Source organism: Parus major, chromosome 8 (genome assembly GCF_001522545.3).
Source record: "Parus major isolate Abel chromosome 8, Parus_major1.1, whole genome shotgun sequence".
Taxonomy (NCBI): Eukaryota; Metazoa; Chordata; class Aves; order Passeriformes; family Paridae; genus Parus; species Parus major.
This window is the reverse complement of record NC_031777.1, coordinates 4,259,864-4,269,002: the sequence shown is the minus strand read 5'-3', so window position 1 is coordinate 4,269,002 and position 9,139 is coordinate 4,259,864.

Here is a 9,139-nt window from a genome sequence, read left to right as displayed (position 1 = left end):
CTTTCTTCCTTTCTTTCTTCCTTTCTTTCTTCCTTTCTTTCTCTCTCTCTCTCTCTCTTTCTCTCTCTCTTTCTCTCTCTCTTTCTCCCTCTTTCCCTCTTTCCTTCTTCCTTTCTTTCTTCCCATTTTTTGCACAGATGCAGTGAAACCAAGCCTCAAGCTTGACAAGTCTCTTTCCTGGTCTTCCATTACCACACTGACATCTGACCCCTGAGCACAGTGGTCAGAGAAGGGAATGATGGCCACACAGAACTGCTGGTATGTGAGATGTCACAAATTCCTCTCTTTTCTCACATAAAATATTGTTTTTATGTTCCTTTATTTTGTTTTATCGTGGTCTAATTCACAGGCAATGAAATAGTCCTGTAGCTCTTATATTTGAAAGAAATAAAATTTAAAAAAAAAATCATATTATAAAGATCCTCAGTTTTCAACCACTCAGTTGAAAGGAGAAAGAGAAGAAATGCAGCTGCAGGTCTTGTATATAGATATGCTGTGAATTTGTGAAAATCCTCAGAATGTTTTGTTACTCACCTTTGCAACAAAAAAGACATAGAAAGGAAATTGTATCCTATCTATAGATTTCAGCCTCTGAACTAGAAATAATCCAGCTAGGTATTACTGTGGTTCTTAGCTTGTGTTCTTCCTCAGAAATCTGTTTTACGTTACAGTTGTGTTTGGTTTGTCAAGCAGCATCAGTTTCTACAATGTGTATACAGATGAATATTGGCCTTGAGGTACCTGCACTTAGTGAATTAGATTAAACCTCTGGGTTTCAGTTTATTTCTTGTTCACAAACATCTTAATTCAGGTAAATTCCTTCCCTTTAATCCCATTTTACTCAAAATGGCATTTATGAAACAACAACTCAATCAACACTGAATGACAGGATCAAGAATTATTTACATTTTACATACTAAAATTGTGAGAATTTCTGCCCTTTCATCATTCCTTAGGTCTGTTGAGCAACAGGAAGAGTAATATGGCACCTGCTAGGAGACTACTGAAAACAAGTTTCTCTGAAAAAAACTCACCCAAGAATTTTTTAAAAAGCTGTGCAACTCACATTGCAGTTTTTGGTGTTCCCTAATAAGGCATTGCCACTGCCAATCAATCATACTGTAGGGACTTCATCAGGGAGGTCATGAAGGTATCTGGTGTGAATCCAACCTCCAATGGAACTGAAAAATATGTATTTTTAAACTCCCTTTTCAGTTTTTTCCCCATACATTGTATTCCACAGTGCATATTTTGTCAGGTATATATGCAGACACCTAGAATCTGTGCATAGATGCAATGAAATAATTAAGTGGGCACAAATAAATATATTTGGATTACTTTTCCTTCTGGCAAAAAGCAGCAGCATCTACCACCAGGTGGAGGTTATGTTAGTCTTTGGTTCCAGGTATCTTTATCTGAATGAACATGGTGTACAGATTTTTAAGTAGAGAAGCTGTTGGTCTTCTTATTTGTTTCCATGGTAATGAATTTAGGAAACGCAACACTTCACTTTAAGAAAAAGTACTTTTTGTGGTTTTGAAATAAACACCAACATCTATTTTATTTCAAAATTATACTTTTATAACCTCTAAGATTAAACTGTATTTGCAGTGAAACTCATTTGGACGTATGTGGAAGAGTAGAGGGGTTTTTTTAAAAGGAACAATGGAAATTCCTGTATGTCCTAGAGGCACCCAAGCAGCTCATGGAACAACACAGAACTGAGAACAAGGCAGTAAATGTTCATGGGAACTGGTTCTTTGTCATTCTGTTGCTGAAAAAGCTAACACTGTAAGCACTGAAAGTTATATTTTGGTGGCATCCCTCCCCACCATAACTGTGCTTATGTCCTAAAAATGCAACTTACATCAGAAATGTCTAAAACAACTTCTTGACTGCTTGTCAGAGAAAGCTGACATTTTATGGGCTTTTATTAAATCAAGAAATTTTGTGGAAAATAAAGCTAGTGTTTCATTAAAATTTCTTTCTGACAGTGACTTGCAAGGTTTCGAGATTTTTAAGTACTCTGTCTTCTTGTCATGGTTTTAAACCCAGCTGGAAATTAAGCATTACACAGTTCAACTCTCCTTCTCTCCTTCCTTGCCACAGTGGAATGGGGAGGAGACACAAAGGAAAACGTGTATATTGAGATAAGAACAGTTTAATAATGGAAAGTAAAGTGAAATACAGTGAAAATGGTAAATAATAAGAATACGAATACGAATAAAATGAAAAACAAGTGATGCACAATACCATCAGCACCTGCTGACCGATGCCAGAGCCCCTTCCTGAACCCAGACTGCCCCTCCCAGATAACTCTCCCAGTTTACAGACTGGATGTGACATCCCATGGGCTGCAATATCCCTTTGGCCAGTTTGGGTCACCTGTCTCAGCTATGCTCCCTCCCAGTTTCCTTTGTGAACCCCCTCAGTGGCAGAGCAGGAGACAAGGAAAAAAAGTCCTTGACTTTGGATAAGTACAACTTAGCAAAAACTGATTTATCAACACCATTCTCATTCTGAATCCAAAACACAACACTGCAACAGCTACTGAGAAGAAATTGACCCTATTCCAGCTTAATCCAGGACACTTCTACAGAAGCATGTGCAAGTCAGTGTGTCACAGATTGACTGATTCTTCCTGTAGTTCTCAGTAATTACATTAATTTCCAACAAGCTTTAGGCCTTCCATGAGTCCACTTCTGAAGAGAAGCCCTTCAGTTGGACTTTTATAGAATCATGGAATCATTAAAGTTGGAAAAGGTCATTAAGATAAACCATCAGCCCAGCAACACCACCACCATGATCAGCACTAAACCATGTCTTCAAGTGCCACATCCAGACCTTTTTTGAATATTTCCAGGGATCCTGTCTCCATTACTGCCCTGGGCCACATGTTTCAATGCTTTACAACCCTTTCTGTGAAATATTTTTCCTAATACCCAATCCAAATCTCCCCTGACACAACTTGAGGCCATTCCCTCTCATCCTGTCCCCGTTTCCTGGGAGCAGGGCCCAACCCACATCTGCACTCTCCTGTCAGGGAGTTGTGCAGAGCCAGAAGGTCCCTCTTGGACCTCCTTTTCTCCAGGCTGAGTCCCTTTCCCAGCTCCCTCTGCCACTCCTGTGGCTCCAGAACCTTCCCCAGCCCCATTCCATTCCCTGGACCTGCCCCAGCCCCTCAGTGTCTTCCTTGTCATGAGGTTTCAAAACTGAACATGGAATTTGAGGTGCAAATCTCTGTGACATGCACCAGCACAGGACTGACAGACTTCTGTGAGTTGCTGGTTGAACAATATTTTTTAAAGTTTTATTTTTTTGAACATACTCTTCATGTCAAAATTTGAAATGAAATGATTCATTAGTGCTGATATATATCTATGACATATGTCTGTAGATATATATGTCTAACAATTTGGCATAAAATGACTGCATGCAAAGCTCTGAAATAAAAATTCCATCCTAAGAACAATATCTCTATTTAATTTAATTCTAAATGTAAAACTTTTCCTGCAAAAATTTTGTCTGACTTCTGAAAGTTGGTGCCACTAAATCCATTTATTTCTTATGCACTTGATAGCTTAGCTTTTTAAAGTCACAAATGAGAGGTCAGATGACCTAGTTATCTAATTTACACTTACACAAGAAAAAGAAAAATTATACTCTTTCTTCCTGGTAGTAGTATTCAAAAGCTATTTTAAAAGGCAGAAATAAATCTTTTAACAATACCTATACTTTTTTCCCTTCTGTGTCAAAAATTCATGGGCTGGAGGAGTGAATTAATTTAGGTATTTTTTACATATTATATTTAAGAGTGTTCATCAAAGCAAAGAGAAAGACCCACCCCTCACTAATCATTGTAAGATTTTATGCATGTCATATCTAACCTAAATCATGCACCTTCTTCATTCTTGGTTACTATTCAGCATCCCAGATACCTCAAATCTTATTTATTCTCTCATTTTAAAGCATTGATATGTCTTATCTATATAGAGATAATTTACCTTTGATCAATCTTTATCTGAAGCAACTACTTTCAATTTCTTCTAATAAGAGGGCACTTTTACAGTATTTTAAATTGTACAAGGATAAATACAACCAGAAAGCACACAGGGATTACCTATTTCAGTGTCTTTTGCCTAAAGCACATCAAGTTTATTAAAAATTTAATGTGCAGAAGCTTTGCCTCCTTAGTGCCCTGTTGGTCAAATTACTGTGTCATGTTGGCTTTGCTTTGGCAAGACCACTCTGCATTTTCCTTGGGGCTACTTTGGAATAGCTACAGTTGAAAGAAATGGATGAGTTAGGTTTGTTGCTTACTCAGATTTTAGCCAGATTTTGCAATGTTTGGTTTTCATTCCCCAGATATTCTGTAGTTGCATCAAATCCCTAGTATAAGCTATTTTTTTTTTATGATGGAATGCTACTTTACTTATTTTTACATGAAGATATTGGTTATGAAAAGCTACCTAAAAATCAGAGGGTCAAAGCCAAGGCATTGTTCCTCAAAGTGGGTTTAACTGTCCTGGAATTGCTATTCCTATATATATATATTAATAGCATAATTAGTTATAAATGGCCAGAAATCTTCAGTCACCTTGCTCTATGCATTTGACAGAGAATGATAAAGAGATGAAAGGAAACTTCCTACAACAGCAATTAGCCCAAACTTGTCAATGCTGACTTGTAGGAAAGCAGCTTAAGCTCATAGAAACAAGTTGATCAGCACAATTTCACCACCAGGCTATGGGTTTTCCTGGGACAAAGGAAATCCTGTCCTGAAGAGAGGAAAACAAATCCTTCAATCCAAACTTATCCTGAAAGGCAATTTGGTTCTCTTTTCAAAATATCTCAGGCTTCACCATAAATAAGGTTACATATTTAGAATCACTTTGGCTGCTGTACCCAGATATTCAGTGAGGCAGAAGCCCAGCTCCGACAAAATCACACTGGAAATAAGACATGGAAGATTTAGTTTGAAAGAAGAGGGGTTACAAACCAAGAAGGAATTAGAGTTACAGGGAAGCATTGTAGATGTTTATTGTCTTTTTAAAAGACACAGGTATTTTTTTATTATTATTATTATTGTTATTTTTAAATTACTTCTCTGATAAAACTTACATGGAGCTCTAAAGGAATGCAGTCCTTATTGGCCTTTAACTAGGTTTTACCTCTCCTTTCCTGCCACAAGATCAACCTTACAGAAAGCACAAACTTCTAATATTGAGTTCTTACTGCTGTTTATAGATAACTACTGCATGACTGGATTTTTCCTCCATAAATATATATATTTGTCTCAAAATTCATAAAGAGGATTTAATACCTTAGCAATATTTTCAAGCAAATAGTCCTTTGAGAGCAATGGTGGGGGAAAGCATTGTCACATTTGACTAATATGAAATATGAAAAGTGAGCTTGCATTTGATGGATTTCTAAGGGGTAAAAAGTACAGACCTCTCCTGTGTCATGGTGAAATATTACAGCAATAGAGCTGAATGAGCTTGTGATAAGGAGATAATGTAATAATCCTTGCAGGCTGTGGTCAGCTCTGTCCAGAAAATAAGTAGCAAGGTGATAAGATCCCAGGCTGTAAGAACTGACTTGTAAACAACAACCTAAGAGAGTGCTGGAGATTGTAGATCCAAACCACCTGGGGCTGCTTAAAAACCTGCTTCATTAAGCTTACTGTAAGGATGCAACTGTAAGTATGTGAACATCTAAGTCTGACTTTTAAATGTGGGTAATTTTAAAAATGAAAAAATCTAATTACTGAGCATAAACATAAATTATATGTGGCATTATTGATACAACCACTAGATCTGCTCTGAAGTCCCTTGTTGGACTTTTAGGACTTTTCACGTGGCCTAAGGGTTCTATCAACTAATGAAAATTCAACACTCATTTAGATCACTGTACAAAGGGATGAATGCATTTCAGAAACACATTTTCATTTAAAGTTCTGTCTGTCTTTTTTGCTGACATTCTACTTCTGTTCTCACTTCATGTTTTAGCCAATATTTGACAACATCAAACAGAGCCTTTTGCTCCTATCTGTATCATGGCCATTGTTATGTAAAATTGTCTGTACAAATGATGTTTTACTTTTGCCCTCAAAAAACGTGCTCTAACATTATTATTTTTCTTTTGAATTCTACTCGTTAAAAAAAAAAATAAATAATCAGAGACCAGATAAGATACTTGAACAATTACCTTTCATACTGTGTCTTTGAAGCCTTAGCTATTATTTGAATATATTTCCCTTGTAAATCTACCTTCTACTTGCCAATGGATCTAATGAATAGAACATCAAAGTACATTTTATCATTCCCAAGGTGGTTGGTGTTTGGATTCATATAGGTTTGCATGTGTAAATTTTTGTAGGATGTTTTATGCCAGACCTAATATAGGTACAGTCCTCTTTCAGAAATAAAATCTTTTAAAAAATGTTATGGCCTCTGAGCTATTAGATATTTTGAAAGTACCACACAAACTTGAAATTATCTTGAGGTACTAAAGAGAAATTCAACTTCTTCTTAATATGGTGTATCTATTCTCTGCAGATCAATTCATGTTTAATAGATTTTATAGTTTTAGTTGCCTTAGCCCAGATTATCAGGTTTGACTGTACCCTTATACATCAGGAAAATATTTTAGAGGTCACAAGGGTATAGTCAGTTGCTTTGTCTTTTTTTTTATATGAAATGGTAAATGTTTTGGAGGTCTGGTCCTCAAATCCACACGTTGTCATGGCCTTAAATCTTGATTTGATACTTGTGGCCATGGAAAGATACAAATATTTTTCTTATTACACTTTAGTTTGTGGGCTGCTCTTTATATTCCTTGGCTCTCTTGTTCAGTTATGAACTACAAAACATACAAAACTTTGTCTTTTCTGTCAGTTCAGTGCTTAGAACTAAATTATAATGCACAATAATAAAAATGCAGTGTCATAGGAGGCACAACAATTCTCAGTGCTGCTTCAATTTGCACCATATGGCTAGGCTAGAAGTTAAAATTAAGATAAGCTAAGACTGCAATGCAAAAAAGTTGGTTGGATAGTCACTTTTATTTAACATCAGGAAGATGATCTCTTCTAAATTAAAATTTTGTTTCTAAACAGTAAACTTGGCAGACCTGTATAAAAGGGAGCTTATGCATTCTGTGGTATGATTATTTACAAGCTGCCTAAGCAGTTTTAAGTGGCTTTCCAACCTTGTGAAGGGTATTGTATCTTAAAATTGATTTTTATTGACTCAAATGAAAGACCTACCACAAGTCAGTGTAATATATTACAAACAATATATCCCAAAATCAAAGGGTTTGGTTAATAACCTTTCCTGAATGCTACCATTTTTCTTGACAGAAATATTCAGAATTTACACAGTGAAAAAGTAGGATTTATATTTATAGGCAGAAAAAATTCAGAAGACATAAATTTAGCACTTAAACAGATATGCTTCCAAAAGTGCACAGTTCTGGAGAATTTAACAGAGACTGATGCTGTAGAGAGATTTAAGGAACTGTTGGGCTTTATTTCTATGAATCTCCTGGGAAATTTTCAGTTGTGTCTCCAACTACCAATATAAGTAGTTGTCTTGACATGTTTAAAATTTTTGGAGATGCCTCATTTTGATAAATTGCACATCCAAAGATTTAACTGTATTCTGTTCTCCACATCCCCCTTCAGTTCTGGCTCACAGCCCCAGCTGTGACAGTGTAGTGTAGATTTCTACCCCCTGACATGATGATATGCAAGTCATTTAAGCTGAAATCTGACTCTGTCAATTGAACAAAATCTCAGCTAAATTTGACCCTATCAACTGATGATTCAATATCCTCACACAGATTATAACCACTATAATATTTGAGTAAATTGTTCCCTAAATGAACCATTTTAAATGAAACATTTTACTTTTGCTATTACTTTAATGCATCTTTTTATACCTAGCCAGGGTTATATATTACTAATTGCTTGACCCAACACTGCCAACTATATTATTATATACTGGAAGCATATAGCTTTCCTTAATTCTTTCCAATTATTTAAAATATATGTTATGTGATGAAAATCACTAAAAGGAAAATCTCAATGAAAATTTTAAGACGGTAATTTGGATAATTCTGAAATAAATCTCTGAAGGTGTTTTTCTGCCTAAGATATCTCCTAAAACCACCTTCAAGTCAGGAATAGAATAAAATGATAGAGAAAGAGCAGAATCACTATTCATAGAATCAACTTGAGGTTGGAAGGGGCATCTGGAGATTTCCTACACCCTGCTCAGGGTTTCAGTATCTCCAAGGATGGCATTTGAAGGAACAACCTTTATAATGTTCAAGTCCATTCTCCATCTGAGTGTGGAGAAATTTTCTGAGTGTGGGAGGTGGTTAATTATCCCATTTTTCTTTAAGAAAACATAGATTAATAAGGTTTGGAACCTTAGATTCCAAAGATTAACATTTGGTATATATTCACCTAATTAAAATTTCAGTAGGTCCTGCATGAACCCCAGCATCATAAAGGATAGGAAAGAAAGGAGCAGAAGTCTGAATTGAAAGGAAAGAAGGTCTCTGGGTAAAAATAACTCTGCTGGTCTGTAATACACATAACTTTATGTAAAATTCTCTTCATGCTTAGAAGCTGCACAGGTGACACAGAATTATTGTTCTCTATCATAAAGCATGCTGGACATCATGAAGTAGTTCGGTGTGGACTGTCACTGCTTACCTGATTTCTAAAGAAAAGATCAAATGCCACAGTAGATAAAGGGTAAATGGCACACATATTTTCAATTTCTTCTAACTTCAGCTCTGCAACAGTGAATTTCACTGTGAACATGCCACAACTTTCCTGTCAGAGATTTTTTTCTGAGCCTAGGGAAAAACTGCATTCTGATCACACATCTGAGGTGGTCCTTAAAGAAAAAAATATTTGGTTTCTTCCACCTTCTCTGCATCCTTTACTAAAAATCAAAAGCAAAACAAAAAAACAACATTCTATCCTTTATTATTTTTTTTTCAAATGCTGGGGAATTGTTATTATATTAGGTAACCATCACTTTTTCTGGTAAGTAATGCTTCTTTCCTCTATAATGAGAAGCCTTTTATGATACCTGTAACATTCCAAATTCGGGGAGGGGAG